General features: G+C 41.3%; 1 long non-coding RNA gene across 1 annotated transcript; it reads right to left on the bottom strand.

Moving 5' to 3' along the window:
* Window positions 1-2,481: 2,481 nt before the first annotated feature.
* LOC120512938 lies at window positions 2,482-4,951 on the bottom strand. Its single transcript, XR_005630163.1, has 3 exons — window positions 4,883-4,951; window positions 4,716-4,776; window positions 2,482-2,598 (listed from the first exon to the last, which is right to left on the bottom strand). It is a non-coding gene; the product is annotated as an uncharacterized LOC120512938 (long non-coding RNA).
* Between the last annotated feature and the right edge of the window lie 3,055 nt (window positions 4,952-8,006).

The following is an 8,006-nucleotide window of genomic DNA, read 5'->3' as shown; positions in this document are numbered from 1 at the left end:
TCTCCTCTCTGCCTTGCTCTTAGTGGTGAAAACACTGAGAAAATGAGAGAATAGGAGAACTGGCTGTGGGTGTGTGGGCCTGGGTGCATGTAAAGCACCTGAAGCATCAAGAGGCTTCCTCCTGAGATCCTGGAGCTCTGGGGCACCACTGCTGGTTCACCTCTTTGTATGCAGGAGATTGTGGCTCATCATGAGATTATGGTACTGCCATGTGAGGGCAGATGTATAAAATAGAGATCTGATTGTACAGCAGTGAATCGTGTTCATACTATCAGTTTCTGGGCTGTTAATTACGGTGAAGGGTTTCATGGCAGCAGCTAAAGTAAAATCCATTATGATGTTGATCAGCATGGAAGTAATTATATCCTTCTGATTTGGTCTGCAGTGAAAAAAGGGCTCAGTGAGGATTGTGATTCTTCTTCCCTCTGAAATAAGAATATTGCAAAATAATTAAAACTATTATCATCAAACCCTTAATGGAGGAAAATCAAGCAAGAGACAAAGACCACTGGGTGGGTCAGTTTGTAGGGCATTGAAATCAATACCCAATTATCAGACAGTGCTTTAAAAACACTGGTAAAAAAACCTCAGAAGCAGTGACCTTAATGTGCAGTTAATTTACTCTTATTAATTTTAGTAATATTTCTTCTGAATGGGCACTGAAACTCAGTTGAGGGCATTTATTTCAGGCATGGTTATGGGCTTTGTGAGTGTGCAGGGAAGGAAAAACCATTTAGGTTATGCTGCAAGGCATGACAGGCCTTGGTGCAGAGTTTTTCTGTCTTGCTCATTGATAGACTGGACTTAATGCATTGGACAGATATTGCAATGTGGAGCAGGAGGTCCCCAAGATGATACAACCAGAGACAAGTCAAGCCCTGTTTTGAGGAAAAAACAGAGCAAGTGTGGATATGCAGTGCTTCTTTCAATATATTCTGCTCCTGGTGTGCATTCTTCCAGGAATGGCATCCAAAATGACTTAAAAGACCTTGCTATGCTTCAAAAAGAAGTGGAAAACCAAGGAAGGCATGACATGTCCCAGTGAGGAGCATCAGACAGGGGTTGTCATAGCAGGGCTGCCTGCAGGGCAGGGAGGAGTGGAGTGGTCAGAGGTCAGCAGGGTCTGGAACATCATCCACAGCTCCGTGGTGGGGAAAATGGCTTCGTGTCTCCTTCTAGCAGCATCTGTGGGATTGACCCACAAAGAGAGAGAGGTGCTGAAATCACAGCACTGGTGGCAGTCTGGGGTGGGATCCGTGGCAGCTGGTTTTGTCTCCTGGAATGCTGTGATGAATCTGTGAAACTCGTGCTCTGGGGGTGCCCAAGGATACCCCTGTCCAGCAGGTTTCCTGTAGATACCCCAAAATGTGTCACACCGCTTTGAGGTGAAGATATGGCCACAAATGCTCTTGTTTGCCAGCATTTCTAGGAATCTGAAGTCACTGCTTCATTCTTCCCAGCCCAGGAGTATCTGGGATTCTTCACAGGTTTTATGCATCAAATGAATGGAGTGAAGTGAAGGTCTAATGTGGGATTTGTGGGAGATGCTAAGAAACAAAGGGAGGAAGGAATAATAGTAACACAAAATAGGAAAACAGAATCTGTTCCATATGCCAAAGCAGCAAGGAAAGAGCACAAACACTGCTGCCTGTGGGCACTGAGCAGAGGCTGCTGTGAGAGCCACCCTGAGGGGGGTGACACATCTGTGTCACAGCCCCTCACCCTGTGCTTTGTGCTCTCGACACAAATGCTCATTTTGTTCCTTTTTTTGGGTTTCTCCTAGTGCTGCTTCCTGAATTTCCAGGGAAAAACTGTACAGTGATTGCTCCCCTATTATCACTGCTTTAAAATTATACCCAGGTAGCTGTCAGCTCTAAGTGGTATCTGAAATCAGGGTGGGCTGAGGAGCTGGGTACCAGTCAGGATCAGTACTGACATGCCAGATCCTGAGCTGCTGTGGGGTGGAACAGCTGCCCTCAGATCAGAAATCTTCTGTTTCCTTGGGTTGTGACAGGAGTAGATATTTTGTATTGGTCAAATTTAGAAGCTGTGCAAATTACTTTTTTTTTGTAATTAATTATTTATGAATAAACACTTTAATTTTTTTGCACACTTTTACTTGCTCCAAAATTCCTTTTAGTGCTCAAATGAGTAATTTTTTTACAGGCCTTCAATGGTGTTTAATTAAAAAGACAAGGTTTGGAGCTTGAACTTGCTGATTAAATTAAATGTTGCTGTTTTAAACAGGTGTCATAGTCAGAAAAAAAAACGCCCAAAAATCATTAACCACTGAAATAAAGCTTATGTAAAAATACTTGGATAAAAAAATGATGATTGGGGTCCTGTCTAATTTTAATGCCAGGAACATCTTTTCAAAGCAATCATGTTTTCCCAAGACATTGCCAATGAGGAAGGATTAGTACTACAAAATATTACATCTTGTTTAGATTTCCATAGAGGCAAAATGCTTGTTTGCTGTAAGAGCTGCTCATCTTTTATTGCTAGCAGTGACACTAAATCACAGCTGTCAGACTGAAAAGAAGCTCCCAGTTCTGACTTCTTGTCTTGCCTCCTTTCTTCCAAACCACGGCTCCAAACCTGCTGGGGACAGGGACAAGATTAGAAGGGCACTGCAGCTCTTCTGCCAGTAAGGAGTGGTGTTTGCAGCCCAGTTTTGGAGTAAAAGCATGCAGACAAACCCACGGCAGTGCTCCATGCTCGAGGGAAAGCTCTTTAGCTTGCTTGCAGCCAGAGTGAGGGGCCAGAGCTGTGAGCCTGATGGGGCTGCTACCCCTCCCCTGGCAGCAAGCTGTGGGAGCACAAACCAGCAAGGAGCCTTGCCAGCTTTTCACTGCCATTCCGTTAAAATTCAAGCAATTTCACTGTTTTCAGCTCAGTTCAGGAGGAAGTCCCCCGGGCTGAGCGCTCGCGACTTCACCTGGCAGCGCTGCTGAGGGGGGGCAGATCAGTAATTCTGTGACATGCTAGTGAATCAATTGAACCCTTGCAACATCTAATTAATTTGCAGTTGTTCCGAAGAATCTACAAATGATCATTATTGGTAATGAAGCTATTGATCCAGAGTGTACAAACTAGGCAAAAAACCACCAAAAGTAAGATGTGAAGGCTCCATGTCAGAGCCTCCAACAGCCACCACCAGCCCTTTAATGACCTCAGTGGGGCTTTGTTGAGTAACATCAGCTGAGAACATGGCACATAAAATTTAATGTTCCTTGAACTGTTTTAGGATTCAGTCATAATGTAGCTTATGTACACACCTACGCTGAAATTTTCAAAGCTACCCAGGGGAACTAAATGCTAATTGTAATGGAAATGGGCACTCAAAGCCCTTAAATGGCCTTCCAGATCTCACTGTGCAGTCATTCCTTGCACAGATCCACTGCCCAGCTCCTCACTGCTTTTTATGTGTCTGTGGGCTTTGCTTTCAACCAGAAATCAGCACCTTTTTCCTTCTTGTTTTAAAGAGTCTGAATTGTAATTCTCGTGATACAAATTTTGGTTGCTTTGCTGGCAAACCTGTGGATTTGTATGAAAGGGCAGTGTAATATAAATTTTCCAGTTTTCAGTTTTAATGTGACTTTATAATTTAAAAGATAATTCAGGAGAGACACTTTGGGAAATTCATTGCTGTTTGTGGTCCCACTGCTGTTCCTTTTTGACTGTTCAGAACACAACCACCATATGAGAAAGAGGGTGATATAATTAAGTTGTTGCCATGAATTAATCTGTAGCACAATTCCATTAAAATGAATGGAATTATATCAGGATTAGTTTTGGTCCACTTTAACATTTTTAGACACTGGGAAAAACATTATTCTTGTCATGAGGTAAAACAAGTCTGATACTGTGTTCTTTGAATTTGTGCTTCATCCTTTATTAATGTTAGAGGGTAATGATGTGCTGTATTACTTTTCTAGCAGCTAAAATATTATGCTGTTTTAAGAGATTTTATTCAGTCCTTCAGGGACATTTGCTGCTGCCTGCAGCAAAATTGGATGAGATGTGCATATATAAGTGTGTGCTTGCATATGTGTATACACACATATGTAGTTGTGTGTGAACACACAAAACTCCAGGAAAGCTCTGCATATGGAGGGTTTTTTAATTGCTTTGAAGGTAGATAGAAACTTTGATGGTTTTCAATCTGGTTCTATTTATTAAATAAGTCTTACAATTAAGAGCAAAATAGTATCTAAACAAGTTAAATCTTAATATTCATCAAGAAGGATGAATTCCTAATGTTTAGGTACTTAGCTGTGCTGCTACTTTTTTGGATCTTGAGAGAATTTTTATTAAAATGCAAATAGTGTAGTTTCAACACCGTTCCCTGATTAAATGGAAAAAGCATCACTTAGTACTCATTGAAGTCAAATGTAATCAAGATGGGATTGATTTTATATTCTGTTCGTGTAAACACTGCTTATTCTAGCTCTTAAAAATCCATAAAATAACCAAAAATGCCAGGTTTATTTTTCAAATTGATACAAGGTAAAGAGAGAACTGCTTATATGCATTATGCATTTATAATGGAAATGATGCTAGCCTAAGGTAAGAGCAAGTGTGATACTCCTCCACTACTATAAACTTATATTGAAACTATGGTTATGTGATGAAATTTTCACAGCCTGAGTAGAGTTGAGACTTTTCAGCATATTTACAGCTTGAATTGAGTTCTCCATCTACATGTTCCTTACCTGGGATTAGCTCTTACTGGAGAGGTCCAGCTATCTTGAATTACCTTGCAGATATTGAGTGCTGGGGACACAAACATAAATTGCAGCTTGAGCATCACCTGTTGGCTTAGGTTTTTGTTCTATTCCCAGTTATGACTTGCAAATAACAGTATGGACCCAGAAAATACCTGGCTGCAGCTGTAACTGTGGCTGAGCTGTCACACTCTTGGGTTTTAGGGGGCACTGGAGCTCTGTGAGGAAACAAAGCCATGGGACAGGTGCAGTTAAATGTAGAGGGTTTTAGGCTCAGTTGAAGGAGTTTGCAGCTGTGCCCAGGGAGAAGTGCAGCTCTAGGCTGGTCAGCCTCTGAAGGTGTGCAGCTGTGCAGGGACAATTGTCCCTGCAAACACCATGGGGAGGCAAAGAGGAGCTGCCTTATAAATGATGGGCTCTGGGCACCCTTCAAAACCTCCCCCATGAGACACCTGAACTGCCCTGCTGTCTGCCTCCAGTGCAGCACCCACTGCCCAGGGAATTGGGGTGTGTAATTATGGGGACTTGCTCTCTCACATAGCCTCTCAATGGCATGGGAAGATAAATCCTAGTTGATTTTTCTGTCTGAGAAAGTTTTTGGTGGTTTTTTTTTCTTTTTTTTTTTTTTTTTCCCCTGTGTTTCTCTGTGCATGCACAGGCATGCAGGTCCAAAGGAAATCTCACAGTGTGTACTACAAAATGAGTCACTAGACATTTCTGTCTCTGTGTCTCTGACATTTTTCTGTCTGAGAAAGTTTTTGGTTTTTTTGTTTTTTTTTTTTTTTCCCCCTGTGTTTCTCTGTGCATGCACAGTCATGCAGGTCCAAAGGAAATCTCACAGTGTGTACTACAAAATGAGTCACTAGACATTTCTGTCTCTGTGTCTCTGACTTAGGCTTTTGGGAGTCACTTTGTATTAAGAAAATAGTATTGTGCTTGCTAAGCAATGTGGGTGTTTTGCTTGCGAAGATGTAACTGCTAAAATCTCCCCTAAGTCATAATATCTGATGAGCATGTGAATGGAAGGTAAAAGCTTCTATTGACATTGTGTTAATGCAAATCCAGGGAAATGTTTCTCAAGTTTTGAGTTCTCTGAAGTGTTAGTTGGGGTGTGTGAAGTTTGCTGTATCATGAGCAATATTCCAGCTCCCTTAAGCGCTGGGGAGGAGCAGTGGTGGAAGAGCATGGGTGGATGGTTTGTGTGCTCCCAGCTGATTATTGCACCAGCAGGATGTGTGGGACATGTGGACACTGCAGAGGGTGAAAATCTCCCCAGCTGGTGTAGGTGGATGCTCTGGAGCTCATCCTTTAGTGAACAACCCCCCACAAGCTCAATTTGTGGGCAGAACATGATCTGTACCTCCCTCCCTGCTTGCTTTCCTCCTAGATTCCATTCTTTTTCTATATGGATCTAAGGACAGCAATTGAGATTTTTAGTCACTGCTTGGGGTTTTTCTAAGCTACCGTTTAGGTCATGTAAAATACAAACATTAGTATTAATGCTATGATGGTCTTTTAGTAGCTGAAATTAGATTATCCAGGAGGAAAATCATATTTTGAATTACTGTGAATTCTTGTGGGTTTATGTATTTAGTGTTTTTCCCTAGATGACAACTCCTAATAACAACCATTATGCACATTTCGCAGACATTACACTGAATGATTTAGACTTCAAGAAATTTCTTTTTTAGAAGCCAGTCTTTAAAAACAGAGTTAGAGTGTTGGACCATTTTAGCATAAATGGTAAAGTGAGAATGAAAATTAATTCAGTTTGCAAAATGTGTTTCAGGATGTGTTTAAGCAAGTGAAAATCAACAAATCAAAGGTCAGTCTTAGAAGGTGCAGAAATGGGGAGTGATTGCCTTGGAGCACATCTTTTAATTAAATCCCTGTAGAGGAAATAATGGTGAATTTAAAGCCAGAGTCATTGCATCTAGGACAGGGCTGCACATCCATTATCAGAAGGATTGTGATGGTCTTATTGGAAATGACTACAGCAAAAGGTAAGGTAGCATATTTGGGAGTAGCAAGATGTAATAAATTCATAATATCTACTAATATAATAACCTGTTTCACTCCAAATTCTGTATTCCTCCATTTAATATGGCACCCCATTTCCAAAGACAATACTTCTGCATCATAAGTGTTGTAAAAGAAACGTCATTATAAAAGAAGTGTCATTAGAAAGGAAGGGGGGATCTCAGAGAATACCATTAATTTCAGTGTTTACAGATCTCCTATTTCCTAGTAGCATTTGTACCATGACCAGGTCTTCTCAAACCTCTTCCCCTCTGAGGAGATCACCAAGTTAATTGTGCTCAAATATTTCTGAAGTTATGCCACTTTTTACAGGCTGGAAACCTCCATCTTAGTCCTTGTTTGGATTAGTCAGTATTTAACTTGTGCTGTCTCCTTAGATGACCAGGTTAAACATTGTATTAATTTTTAAAGTACAACCTCGCTCCCTCAAAAAAAAAAAAACAAACAAAAAAAAAAAAAAACAAAAACAAAAACCCAAAAAAACCCACCCATGAAAACAATGTTTTTTGTTTGTTCATCTTTGAATTTCGAGCGTGAAACATTGACCTTGGGGAATGCAAAATACCCAGATGGTTTTTATAATTTCGGTCAAGATTTCTTTTTTTAAAGTCTCTTCAGACTGACAAGAACCTGTCACCACCTGTTTTTGGTGCTCTTTTTGTAATTGGGTCAGTAGCACAGGTAACCTAAAATCTATGAAGAGACTGAAAAAAAGAGAAGAGGATTAGCTGTTTCACAGGCTGAACAGAGAAAGATATTATGAAATCATTCCAGAGGCAGAGAGAAAATGTGATTTTCATGCTATTTTATGATTTATATTTTCTGAGCTGTGCTACAAAGGGCAGCAAAGAAAAGAAAGTGAAATATCCTCTGGTGCTACCTCAGTAACAGTGCAGGTTGTGGAGGGATTGTAGCTGAGGACTGCCAAGGTCTTGCAAGCAAGGCTGTGCTCAGGGGCTGCTGGTGTTCCCTGCAGTGCAGCTCTGACAGAGCTTCTGAGCTCCAGGGCTGTGCGTGGCTGTGACACCTCTGTCCCTCTGTCCTGGGCTTCCCTTGTCCTCCCTGGTGATGATTTCAGGAGTCAGCAGCACGATTGTGGTGAGCTGGAAGCCCTCAGAAATTCACCTGTATTTCAGCATTATCTGCTGGCCAGGTAGGTTGAGTACTGTGCATTGGAGTCCAGCACAAAAAGGGTTTTAGTAAAACTTGTGATTCCTTAGAAACACTTTGTGCATGTGT

This window comes from Passer montanus, unplaced genomic scaffold, assembly GCF_014805655.1.
Source record: "Passer montanus isolate IOZ18808 unplaced genomic scaffold, ASM1480565v1 scaffold8, whole genome shotgun sequence".
NCBI classification, from domain to species: domain Eukaryota; kingdom Metazoa; phylum Chordata; class Aves; order Passeriformes; family Passeridae; genus Passer; species Passer montanus.
Note: the sequence above shows the minus strand (reverse complement) of the source record. Positions and strands in the feature narration are given on the sequence as shown.